This window comes from Pinus tabuliformis, chromosome 2_2 (assembly GCF_031772625.1).
Source record: "Pinus tabuliformis cultivar Carrire ecotype Pingquan chromosome 2_2, CPIR1, whole genome shotgun sequence".
Taxonomy (NCBI): Eukaryota; Viridiplantae; Streptophyta; class Pinopsida; order Pinales; family Pinaceae; genus Pinus; species Pinus tabuliformis.
This window is the reverse complement of record NC_142300.1, coordinates 803853774-803866129: the sequence shown is the minus strand read 5'-3', so window position 1 is coordinate 803866129 and position 12356 is coordinate 803853774. Positions and strand designations below refer to the sequence as shown.

The 12356-nt window shown below is 52.0% G+C and overlaps 1 pseudogene; it reads left to right on the top strand.

Annotated features, from left to right (window-relative positions):
- The first annotated feature begins 2307 nt into the window (after window positions 1-2307).
- Window positions 2308-12356, top strand: part of LOC149195374 (peptidyl serine alpha-galactosyltransferase-like) — an 85377-nt pseudogene continuing 75328 nt past the window's right edge.

Here is a 12356-nt window from a genome sequence, read left to right as displayed (position 1 = left end):
CTGAAGCCTGGGAACACTGGGGTTTCCATGTCGCACCCTGACGGCCAAAATTTGGGGTTTCCATGCCGCGCCCCGACGCCAAAAATTTGGGGCTTCAATGTCTCACCAAAAATTTGGGGTTTCCACCCGGTGCCTAAACTTTGGGGTTTCCACTGGGCGCCCAAAATTTGGGGCTTCCATGTCGCACCAAAAATTTGGGGTTTCCACCGGGCGCCTAAAATTCGGGGCTTCCATGTCGCACCAAAAATTTGGGGTTTCCAACTAACGCCTAAAATTTGGGGGTTCCCCCTAGCGTGGAAAAAAAAGTGGGGTTTCCATGTCGCGCCTAAAATTTTGGGTTTCCGCCTGGTGCAAATTTTTTTGGGGTTTACAAGTCGCGCCCAAGCCTAGGGAAACTTGGGTTTCCATGTCGTGCTCCGACCGAAACTGGTGGCGCCCAAGCCTAGGTAAACTTGCGGTTTCCATGTCGTGCCCCGACCGAAACCGCCGGCGCCCAAGCCTGGGGAAACTTGGGGTTTCCAAGTCGCACCCCGTCGCCCAAGCCTGGGGAAACTTGGGGTTTCCGAGTCGCGCCACGACCGAAACTAGTGGTGCCCAAGCCTGCAGAAACTGGGGGTTTCCATGTCACGCCCCAGCGCCCAAGCCTGGGGAAACTTTGGGTTTCCATGTCGCGCCACAATTGAATCCTGTGGCGCCCAAGCCTACGGAGACTCGGGGTTTTCCATGTCGCGCCTTGGCGCCCAAGCCTGGGAAGCTTGGGGTTTCCATGTCCCGCCCTTGATGGAACCACGGGTTTTTGCATTTTACGGCATGAGGGAAATGCAGGGAACTTGGGGTTTCCATGAAGATGCACACCAGCTCACAAGTCTTGAGAACTTGGGGTGTTTCGAAACCGCAGCCCAAGTCTGGGGAACTCGCTGTTTCCATGTCGCGGTACACCCTGAATCGCCCGAGAGTCTGTGGAACTTCGGATTTCCATGTCGTGGGGCCATGAAGAGCTACCAAAGTCCGAGGAACTCGGGGTGTCCATTTCGCGGCGATGAAAACTGCTACCCAAGTCAGTGGTCACACACGAGGTTTCCATTTCACGTCACAACAAAAATTGCTACCCAATTCTGGGAAACGTGGTGTAAGGACCTGCGGTTCGGTTTCTCCCTGTCGGTGCGAAGTGCGACTCTACGATCGAAATGTGCGAAGGGACATAAGTATAATATGTGCATTAGAGGTGAACCGGTGGTTGGTTTATAGCGTGGGAGCATTTGGCATAACCCACGGGCCGACTTACATGTTGGGGCGACTTGAACAAAGGATTGTTTGCTGACCAACAATTGGATGGAAATTTTGCGACATGTAAAGGGCGTTTTGGCACGCAGAGGTCGAGTTGGCCTGGGCAGCGACTTTCCCAACCGCTCGTATAAATATGGCAAGGCGTTGGAGAATTTGGCATTCATTCGAAGATGGACATTTAAACATGAGCATTCGGTGATCAAGAAAATAGTGCGAAGTAGTGGAGGAGGTCGCAAAAGAGGCACGGGCATATATGCACCCGCTCTTGGGAAAGAAAACACGATACGCACAAGTTTCGGTTATCGGGTGAGGGCGCGGGTAAGGAAGGCACCCGTCGTTCGGTGTGACACAGGGTGCCTGGGTAGGTCGCCCACCCGTCATGGAAGAAGAAATGCAGAGGTGTCTCGGGTGACTCGGGTAAGTCACCCGCCCGTCGTGCAAAAGGAAACGCGGGGTGACTCGGGTGAGGTCGCCCACCCGTCGTGCAGTGGTAAATGAGGTTCGGTCAAGGAGTACAGTTGGTAGCTCGTGTGAGGGCGCGCCCACCCAGCTGAGGCAAGGAACTCGGTTGGCACACATAGGTGTTGCCTATCTGTAAAATTGGCTGAGTATGAAACTTGGTGTTTCCCAAGTATACTTGTAAAGCCTCGTAAACATTGTAGAGTTGAATAATATATTGTATTCGGGCAGACTCATTGTTCAGGGATTTGCCCCTCCCTTTATACTGTGCAATTGTGTTCTTCATTTATAATTGGTGATGATAATGGATGTGTATGGGTGTTAATTGGTATAAAGGAAACATAATAATACTTGGTTGTGAAAAAAAAACTAAGTAGACTAATGGTTAGGCGTAGTCCATGAACATAAGTATTGGTGAAAAGAAAGTGTTTGGCGGCACCGCACCTCACCAAGTACGGCTGAAAGACTACTGTAGGCCTGGGGGCATGAAACATGGGGTTCCCATGTCGCTCGCATCGTGTTGGGCAACCCTTGTTGCATGCGGGGATGAAAGAGGTGACCATGTGTGGACGAGTTAGGATGCGGTCAGGTGTGCGATCTGCGGCTACGGGTGTTGGAGCCGACCCATGGGTGCGACGATGCACACTAACGGACACTGTGGTTCGTTGGAATGGGGCATGTCAAGGTTATGTGGCACATCAGCCAGGCATGCATGTTGATGGAGCCGACCCTTGTTATCCTCGAGAGACATGGCCCTTGGGCGAAAGGATGCGTATAATTAAGGAGGATGGCGTTCGACGAAGGGACATCGAACTTAGACTTCCACATCGTAAAACAAGTGCAAAGGAAGGAGTTGAGAGAAAACAGAAGAAAGAGAAGGACGTGGGTAAGAGGGCCACACCGGTGGGATGATTATAGAGGGCGGGTGAGGCTTGGTAGCACGGACAGGCAGAGCAGGGCGGGTTACCGTCCAGGCACGCAGGCCGCACTGCATGCGGGCCATGCGCCCTCACTATGGACCGCACTGACGGGCAAAGTTTGGGCACCGCAGAAGGGAAGTCGGGTGGACAAGTTCACAGTTCAGGTGTGGAGTTGTGTCGTACAGGCCGCAGGATAGTGCAGCATGACCACACGACACGATAGGTTGAAAGAATAATTGAGGAAGATAAATTTATGGTAAGTTATTTTCACTGCATTGTTAAGAACACTTATTGGAAAATTGACCGAGTATTGAAGTAGGCGTAGACCGTGTACTCAAGTATTGGTAAGAGGAAAAAGTATGGCGGTGCCGCACCCGCTTATGTGTGGTTGAAATACTACCACTAGGATAGGAGCGTGACATGGGGTCTCCCAGTCCCTCCTCGAAAAAGGTCGCCAAATTGAGGGGAACCCAGGGATTCCATGTCCCGCCTTGTCAAAAGCATCCCAAGTGCAGGAAATTTGGGGTTTCCATGTCTCCTCACGATGGAAATCGCCCCAGGTGCAGTAAACTTGGTGTACATCGAGACTGCAACGTCACATCAAGAAAAAGGCTCGGTTGCTCAAGAGAATGAAGGTTTCTTCATTGGTAAAGGATCTCGCTAAGGATCAAAGGTTGGAGTCTCTTCTAGAGCTAGTCCACCATGGCCTATCAAAAGTTGAAAGAAGGACAGAGTGCCGGGGAACGAAGCACCGAAGAAACAAAATGTAGAGAGGAGGAAGGACTCGACTTGTGCTTGGGGGATATTATTGTCAAGGTTCTAGGGCTTCGCAATGACCAATAAGAAGCTTACGAAAGGGTTTTCCTCTCTGAGAGAGAGAGAGGTTTTTCCCTGGCAGATAGCCAACATCTTGTGTTCTTGTTCTTATGTTTTTGGCACCAGTTTGATGAAAGTAAACACACATGCATTAATAAGAAGAGAAGAAGATTAAGATAACACAATAAATTGCAAAATAGCTTCACAAATTGTTATCAAGTCTAGAAGAATCCCGCTATACCCCATTGCCCCAGATTCTTCAACGCGGTATCGAAGCTAAGGTGACACATCAAGGAAAGGGAATCTCAAGAACATCCACAAGGTTGAAGCTTCAAGCCAAGAAGTCTCAATCACATCAAGGACAAGAAGTTCTACCATCTATCATTCATCATGGAAGACTACAAAGCAAGAAGAAATGCCTTGTATAAAGGCACCTACAAGAAGAACAAATCAAAGAGGGACCTACATCAAGCTACACCATCTTGAAGAATGAAAGGCACTACGAGTCAAGTCATCAAGCAGGTCCATTTGAAGAATGAAACTTGAACAACATCAAGATCTAAGGAAGGCAAGCCATCAGGTCTTCAAGAAGAAAGAAGGTTCACTACATCTCAAACTCTATCAAGTATATGTCCCCTTCGGAGTATACCTCAATGTCTTTTTGCAATGAAAGTAACAAATTGGTTGGGACCACTACATGCCCAAAGTCCAACGGTTTGGATGCCAAGAGTATGGACGCTACAAAAGGGATTGTCCTAAACTTAAGAAGGACAACAACAACAAGAGAAAAAGGGAAGAAGCTCATGTAACTCAAGAAGTGAAAGAAGACGACAAGAAGCAAAAGAAGGAAGATCCTCCTATGAAAGAAGACGATAAGAAGCAAATGAAGAACATCGCGGTCACAAAGAATAACTATTTGACAAGATTCCTCAACATCTCTCGAAAGAAGGCATGACAAATCTAACAAATGAAGAAAAAGATAAAGGAACCTTGACACCTATGAAGGCCTTGGAGATAGTAAGGTGCAGATAACCGATTCAACTCTACAAATATGTCATGATGAAGAGAAATATCACAATGAAGTCATGAAGGGCCACTAAATCAAAGTACGGGAACAAGCGAGTACAACTAAGCATCCATGTGATAAGTGTTATGAAGGATAGACAAGGTGACAAAGGAGTAGCTAGATGACAAAAAGGACCTAATATATATCAAGAAGGCCACTTTCCACGAAGGGAGAAATGACATGAAAAACCAGGGGGGAAAGTGATCGATGGTCGGTACCCTGCCAAGAAGAAGTTCAAACAAAGACTTCATGACATCGAAGGAAACCCCAAATTTCGTTCGGGCCGTGAACACATGGAAACCCCAAATTATGTTCAGGCGGGTCAGGTCGTGTCGTGTGTGGGTGCCATCCAAATGCGTTTGGGCGAGTCAAGCCGGGTCGGGTCATGCCATACCGTGCGTGGGTGCTTGGGAACATGTGGCCGTGCAAAAAATGTTAGGGCATGACCACCTGTGTGCCTCCTGCACATCCACGCGACCCGTTTGCCCGATGCTCCGTCGTGCCTTTTCTCGGGCGGGTCGGGTTGTGCCGTGCGTGGGTGCTCGGGCACACGTGGCAGTGCCAAAAATTCTAAGTCATGACCCCCCGTGTGCCTTCTACACGTTCGTTCGGCCTGTTTTCCCAACACTGCCTTGTGCCTTCGCTCAGGTCGCGCACCCATGGAAACCCCAAATTTTTTTCGGGTTGTGCATAAAAGGAAACCCTAAATTTTGTTCAGGTCGGGTCGTGTCGTGTCGTGTGTGGGTGTCCGTGCAAACGCATTCGGGAGGGTCGGGTCAGCTTGCACAAGGCCGATCGGGCCATGTCGTGCCATGTGTGGGTGCCTAGGCACACGTGGCCGTGCCAAAAATGCTAAGTCGTGACCACTCGTGTGTCTCCTGCACATTCGTGTGGCCCGTTTTCCTGATGCTCCCCCGTGCCTTTATTCGGGTCGTGCGCCCATGGAAACCCCAAAATTTCGTTCGGGTCGTGCACCCATGGAAACCCCAAATTTCGTTCAGGCGGGTCGGGAAGTGTCGTCTGTGGGTGCCCATGCAAACGGGTTGGGTTGAGTTGGTTCGGGTCGTGTCGTGTGACGCGCCCAAAGCAAACATGGCAATATAAAAAATGCTAAGTTGTGACCGGGCGTGGGCTTTGTGCACGATCATGCTGCCCATTTGCCCGAATATCCCTTGTGACTTCGTTTTGGTCGTGTGTCAGAACCCATGTAAACTCATTCGAGTAGGTCATTTGCCATGTAAACACTCGTTTGGGCAGGTCGTTTGCCATGTAAACTCGTTCGGGCAAGTCGTTTGAAGGCGCCCGTGTGAACCCATTCGGGCGGGTCGGGCGAGGTAGTCCATGCAAAAATGTTCGAGCGGGTCGGGCAAGGGCGTCCGTGCAAACCCGTTCGGGCGGGTCGGGCGAGGGTGTTCGTGCAAACTCATTCGGGCGGGTCGGGCGAGGGAGTTCGTGCAAACACGTTTCGGTAGGTCATTCAGGCGAGGACGTCTGTACAAACTCATTCGAGCAGGTCAGGCGAGGGCATTCATGTCAACTCATTCGGGTGGGTCATTTGAGGGCGTCCATGTGAACTCGTTCGGGCGGGTTGTTTGAGGGCGTCCGTGTGAACTCGTTTGAGTGGGTCGTTCAGGCGAGGGCGCGCCCGAGTGAATGAGCCCATATCAAAAATTCTAAGTTGTGACCTGAGGTTGGCTTTGTGCACGTTCATGCACCTCATTTGCCCGGCTCTCCCTTATCGCTTCGTTTCGGTCGTGCAGGCAGCCACGCAAATTCAATTGGGCGGGTCGTTCGAGGGCGTCCGTGTGAACTCATTCGGGTGGGTCGTTTGGGTGAGGGTACGCTCGGGCGAGTGAGCCCGTATAAAAAATGCTAAGTTGTGACCCGAGGTTGGCTTTGTGCACATTCGTGTAGCTCGTTTTCCCGGCTCTCCCTTGTCAGTTTCGGTCATGCGGGCGGCCATGCAAATTCGTTCGGGCGGGTCGTTTGAGGGCGTTCGTGTGAACTCATTCGGGCAGGTCGTTTAGGCGAGGGCACGCCCAGATGAACGAGCCCATATCAAAAATGCTAAGTTGTGACCCGAGGTTGGCTTTGTGAACGTTCATGCAACTCGTTTTCCCAACTCTCCCTTGTCGCTTGGTTTCGGTCGTGCGGGCGGCCACACAAATTCGTTCGGGTGGGTCGTTTGAGGGCGTCCGTGTGAACACATTCGGGAGGGTCATTCGGGTGAGTGCGCGCCTAGACAAATGAGCCCGTATCAAAAAATGCTAAGTTGTGACCCAAGGTTGGCTTTGTGAACGTTCATGCAGCTCGTTTTCCCAGCTCTCCCTTGTCGCTTCGTTTCGGTCGTTCGGGCGGGTCGTTTGAGGGCGTCCATGTGAACTCGTTCGGGTGGTTCGTTCGGGTGAGGCCACGCCCGGGCGAACGAGCCCGTATCAAAAAATTCTAAGTTGTGACCCAAGGTTGGCTTTGTGCATGTTCGTGCAGCTCGTTTGCCCAGCTCTCCCTTGTCGCTTCATTTCGGTCGTTCGGGCGCCCATGCACAATCATTCAAGCGGGTCGTTTGAGGGCATTAGTGTGAACTCGTTCGGGTGGGTCATTCGGGCTAGGGCGCACTCGGGCGAATGAGCCCGTATCAAAAAATGATAATTTGTGACCCGAGGTTGGCTTTGTGCACGGTCGTGCAGCTCGTTTTCCCGGCTCTCCATTGTCGCTTCGTTTCGATCGTTCGGGCACCCATGCAAAATCGTTCGGGCAGGTCATTTGAGGGCGTCTGTGTGAACTCATTCGGGCGGGTCGTTCGAGTGAGGGCGCGCCCAGGCGAACGAGCTCGTATCAAAAAATGCTAATTTGTGACCCAAGGTTGGCTTTGTGCACGTTCGTGCAGCTCGTTTACCCGGCTCTCGCTTGTCGCTTCGTTTCAGTCGTTCGAGCGAGGGCGCACCCGGGCGAACGAGCTTGAATCAAAAAATGCTAAGTTGTGACCCAAGGTTGGCTTTGTGCACGTTCGTGTAGCTCGTTTGCCCGACTCTCGCTTGTCGCTTTGTTTCGGTCATTCGGGCGGGTCGTTCGGGCAAGGATGCGCCCAGGCGAACGAGCCCGTATCAAAAAATGCTAAGTTGTGACCCGAGGTTGGCTTTGTGCACATTCGTGCAGCTCGTTTTCCTGACTCTCTCATGACTCTTCGTTTTGGTCGTTCGGGCGGGTCGTTTGAGGGCGTCCATGTGAACCCTTTCAGGCGGGTCGTTCAGGTGATGGCGCGTCCCGGCGAATGAGCTCGTATCAACAAATGCTAAGTTGTGACCCAAGGTTGGCTTTGTGGACATTCGTGCAGCTCGTTTGCTTAGCTTTCCCTTGTCGCTTCGTTTCGGTTGTTCGGGCGGGTCGTTTGAGGGTGTCCGTGTGATCTCGTTCAGACGGGTCATTTGGGCGAGGGCGCGCCCGAGCGAATGAGCCCGTATCAAAAAATGCTAAGTTGTTACCCGAGGTTCACTTTTTGCACGTTCGTGCAGCTCATTTGCCCGACTCTCCCTTGTCGCTTCATTCGGTCGTTCGGGCGGGTCATTTGAGGGCATCCATGTGAACTCGTTTGGGCGGGTCGTTCGGGTGAGGGTGCGCCTGAGTGAACGAGACCGTATCAAAAAATGCTAAGTTGTGACCCAAGGTTGGATTTGTGCACATTTGTGTAGCTCGTTTTCCCAGCTCTCATTTTTTGCTTCGTTTCGGTCGTTTGAGGGAACTCGTTCGGGCGGGTCGTTCGGGCGAGGGCGCGCCAGGGCGAATGAGCCCATATCAAAAAATGCTAAGTTGTGACCCAAGGTTACCTTTGTGCACGTTCGTGCAGCTCGTTTGCCCGACTCTCCCTTGTCGCTTCATTTCTGTCGTTCGGGTGCCCATGCAAAATCGTTCGGGCGGGTCTTTTGAGGGCGTCCTCGTGAACTCATTTGGGCAGGTTGTTCGGGAAAGGGCGCGCCCGGGCGAACAAGCCCGTATCAAAAATTGCTAAATTGTGACCCGAGGTTGGCTTTGTGCACGTTCGTGCAGCTTGTTTGCCCGACTCTCCCTTGTCGCTTCGTTTCGGTCGTTCGGGCACCCATGCAAAATCGTTCGGGCAGGTCGTTTGAGGGCGTCCAGGTGAACTCATTCGGGCGGGTTGTTCGGGTGAGGGCGTGCATGGGCGAACGAGCCCGTGTCAAAAAATGCTAAGTTGTGACCTGAGGTTAGCTTTGTGTACATTCGTGCAGCTTGTTTGCCCAGCTTTCCCTTGTCGCTTCGTTTCGGTCGTTCGGGCGCCCATGAAAAATCATTTGGGCGGGTCGTTTGAGGGCGTCCATGTGAACTCGTTTGGGTGGGTCGTTTGGGCGAGGGCGCGCCCGGGTGAACGAGCCCGTATCAAAAAGTGATAAGTTGTGACCTGAGGTTGGCTTTGTGCACATCTGTGCAGCTTGTTTTCCCGGCTCTCCCTTGTCGCTTCCTTTCGGTCGTTTGGGCACCCATGCAAAATCATTCGGGCGGGTCGTTTGAGGGCTTCCATGTGAACACGTTCAGGCGGGTCGTTCGGGTGAGGGCGCGCCCGGAAAAATGAGCCTGTATCAAAAAAGCTAAGTTGTGACCTGAGGTTGGCTCTGTGCACATTTGTGCAGCTCGTTTGCCCGGCTCTCCCTTGTCGCTTTGTTTCGGTCGTTCAGGCGGGTCGTTTGAGGGCGTCCGTGTGAACTCATTCGGGCAAGGGTGCACCCAGGCGAACGTGCCTGTATCAAAAATGCTAAGTTGTGACCCGAGGTTGGCTTTGTGCATGTTCGTGCAACTCGTTTGCCCAGCTCTCCCTTGTCGCTTTGTTTCGATCGTGCAGGCACCCATGCAAATTCGTTCGGGCAGGTCGTTTGAGGGCGTCCATGTCAACTCGTTCGGGCGGGTCATTTTGGTGAGGGCGCGCATAGGCCAACGAGCCCGTATCAAAAATGCTAAGTTGTGACCCGAAGTTGGCTTTATGCACGTTTGTGCTGCTCGTTTTCCCGTCTCTCCCTTGCCACTTCATTTCGGTCGTGTGGGCGCCCACGCAAATTCTAGATGATCCGAGTGACAAGTTTTCTTTCCGTGTGAAAGGTGGGTTGATAATCGAGTTGTGTTTTTGGGTTTGCCTGAACGATGGCCTTGGATCATTTGTAGGGCGGCCGATTTTCATCTTCTCTCCATCCCCAATCGGTAGCACATGAGCAGTAAGGTTGGCCACGCTCGTCTTGGGAGGGATATGTGAACAATTCCCCTTCTGCTCTACAAGTTCTTGGAGCTATATGGAGTGTTGTGGTGTGGCTCCCTGGCTCGTCCTGATCCCCTTCATTCTCCTCTAGATGATACCAGCGACAGGTTTTCTTTCCGTGTGAAAGCTGGGTTGGTAATCGAGTTGTGTTTTCGGGTTTTCCTAAACGGTGGCCATGGGTCGTTTGTAGGGCGGCTGATTTTCATCTTCTCTCCATCCCCACTCGGTAGCGCATGAGCGGTAATGTTGGCCATGCTTGTCCTGGGAGGCATATGTGAACAATTCCCCTTCTGCTCTCCAAGTTCTTGGAGTTGTATGGGCTGTTGTGGTGTGGCTCCCTGGCTCGTCCTGGTCCCACCGTGCCCCTCCAGATGATACCAGCGACGGGTTTTCTTTCTATGTGGAAGGTGGGTTGGTAATCAAGTTGTGTTTTTGGGTTTTCCTGAACGATGGCCTTGGGTCGTTTGTAGGGCAGCTGATTTTCATCTTCTCTCCATCCCCACTCGGTAGTGCATGAGCGGTAATGTTGGCCATGCTCGTCTTGGGAGGCATATGTGAACAATTCCCCTTCCGCTCTCCAAGTTCTTGGAGCTGTATGGGCTGTTGTGGTGTGGCTCCCTGGCTCGCCTTGGTCCCCGCGTGCCCCTCCAGATGATACCAGCGACAGGTTTTCTTTCCGTGTGAAAGGTGGGTTGGTAATCGAGTTGTGTTTTCGCATTTGCTTGAACGATGGCCTTGGGTCATCTATAGGGCAGCCGATTTTCATCTTCTCTCCATCCCCACTCGGTAGCGCATGAGCATTAATGTTGGCTATGCTCATCCTGGGAGGCATATGTGAACAATTCCCCTTCCGCTCTGCAAGTTCTTGGAGCTGTATGGGCTGTTGTGGTGTGGCTCCCTGGCTCGTCTGGGTCGCCCTCGTTCCCCTCCAGATGATACTAGTGACATGTTTTCTTTCCGTGTGAAAGGTGGGTTGGTAATCAAGTTGTGTTTTTTGGTTTGCGTGAATGGTGGCCATGGGTCGTTTGTAGGGCGGCTGAATTTCATCTTCTCTCCATCCCCACTCGGTAGCGCATGAGCGGTAATGTTGGCCATGCTTGTCCTGGGAGGCATATGTGAACAATTTTCCTTCCACTCTCCAAGTTCTTGGAGCTGTATGGGCTATTGTGGTGTGGCTCCCTGGCTCGTCCTAGTCCCCGCGTGCCCCTCCAGATGATACCAGTGACGGGGTTTCTTTCCGTGTGAAAGGTGGGTTGGTAATCGAGTTGTGTTTTTGGGTTTTCCTGAACGATGGACTTGGTTCGTTTGTAGGGTGGCCGATTTTCATCTTCTCTCCATCCCCACTCGGTAGTACATGAGCGGTAATGTTGGCCATGCTCGTCCTGGGAGGCATATGTGAACAATTCCCCTTCCGCTCTCCAAGTTCTTGGAGTTGTATGGGTTGTTGTGGTGTGGCTCCCTGGCTCGTCCTGGCCCCCTCGTCCCCCTCCAAATGATACCAGCGATAGGTTTTCTTTCCATGTGAAAGGTGGGTTGGTAATCGAGTTGTGTTTTCGGGTTTACCTAAACGATGGCCTTGGGCCATTTGTAGGGTGGCTGATTTTCATCTTCTCTCCATCCCCACTCGGTAGCGCATGAGCGGTAATGTTGGCCATGCTCGTCTTGGGAGGCATATGTGAATAATTCCCCGTCCACTCTCCAAGTCCTTGGAGCTGTATGGGCTGTTGTGGTGTGGCTCCTCGGCTCGTCTTGGTCCCCACGTGCCCCTCCAGATGATACCAGTGACAGGTTCTCTTTCTGTGTGAAAGGTGGGTTGGTAATCGAGTTGTGTTTTTAGGTTTGCCTGAACAATGGCCTTGGGTCGTTCATAGGGTGACCGATTTTCATCTTCTCTCCATCTCCACTGGGTAGCGCATGAGCGGTAATGTTGACCAGGCTCATCCTGGGAGGCATATGTAAACAATTCCCCTTCTGCTCTCCAAGTTCTTGGAGCTATATGGGTTGTTGTGGTGTGGCTCCCTGGCTCGTCCTGGTCCCCTCGTGGCCCTCCAGATGATACTAGCGATGGGTTTTCTTTCCGTGTGAAAGGTGGGTTGGTAATCGAGTTGTGTTTTCGTGTTTGCTTGAACGATGGCCTTGGGTCGTCTATAGGGCGACCGATTTTCATCTTCTCTCCATCCACACTCGGTAGCGCATGAGCGGTAATGTTTGCCATGCTCATCCTGGGAGGCATATGTGAACAATTCCCCTTCCACTATCCAAGTTCTTGGAGCTGTATGGGCTATTGTGGTGTGGCTCCCTGGCTCGTCCTGGTCCCCTCATGCCCCTCCAGATGATAACAGCGTCAGGTTTTATTTCCGTGTTAAAGGTGGGTTGGTAATTGAGTTGTGTTTTCGCGTTTGTTTGAACGATCGCCTTGGGTCGTCTTTAGGGTGACCGACTTTCACCTTCTCTCCATCCCCGCTCGGTAGCGCATGAGTGGTAATGTTGGCCAGGCTCGTCCTGATCCCCTTCGTTCTCCTCTAGATGATACCAGCGACAGGCATAT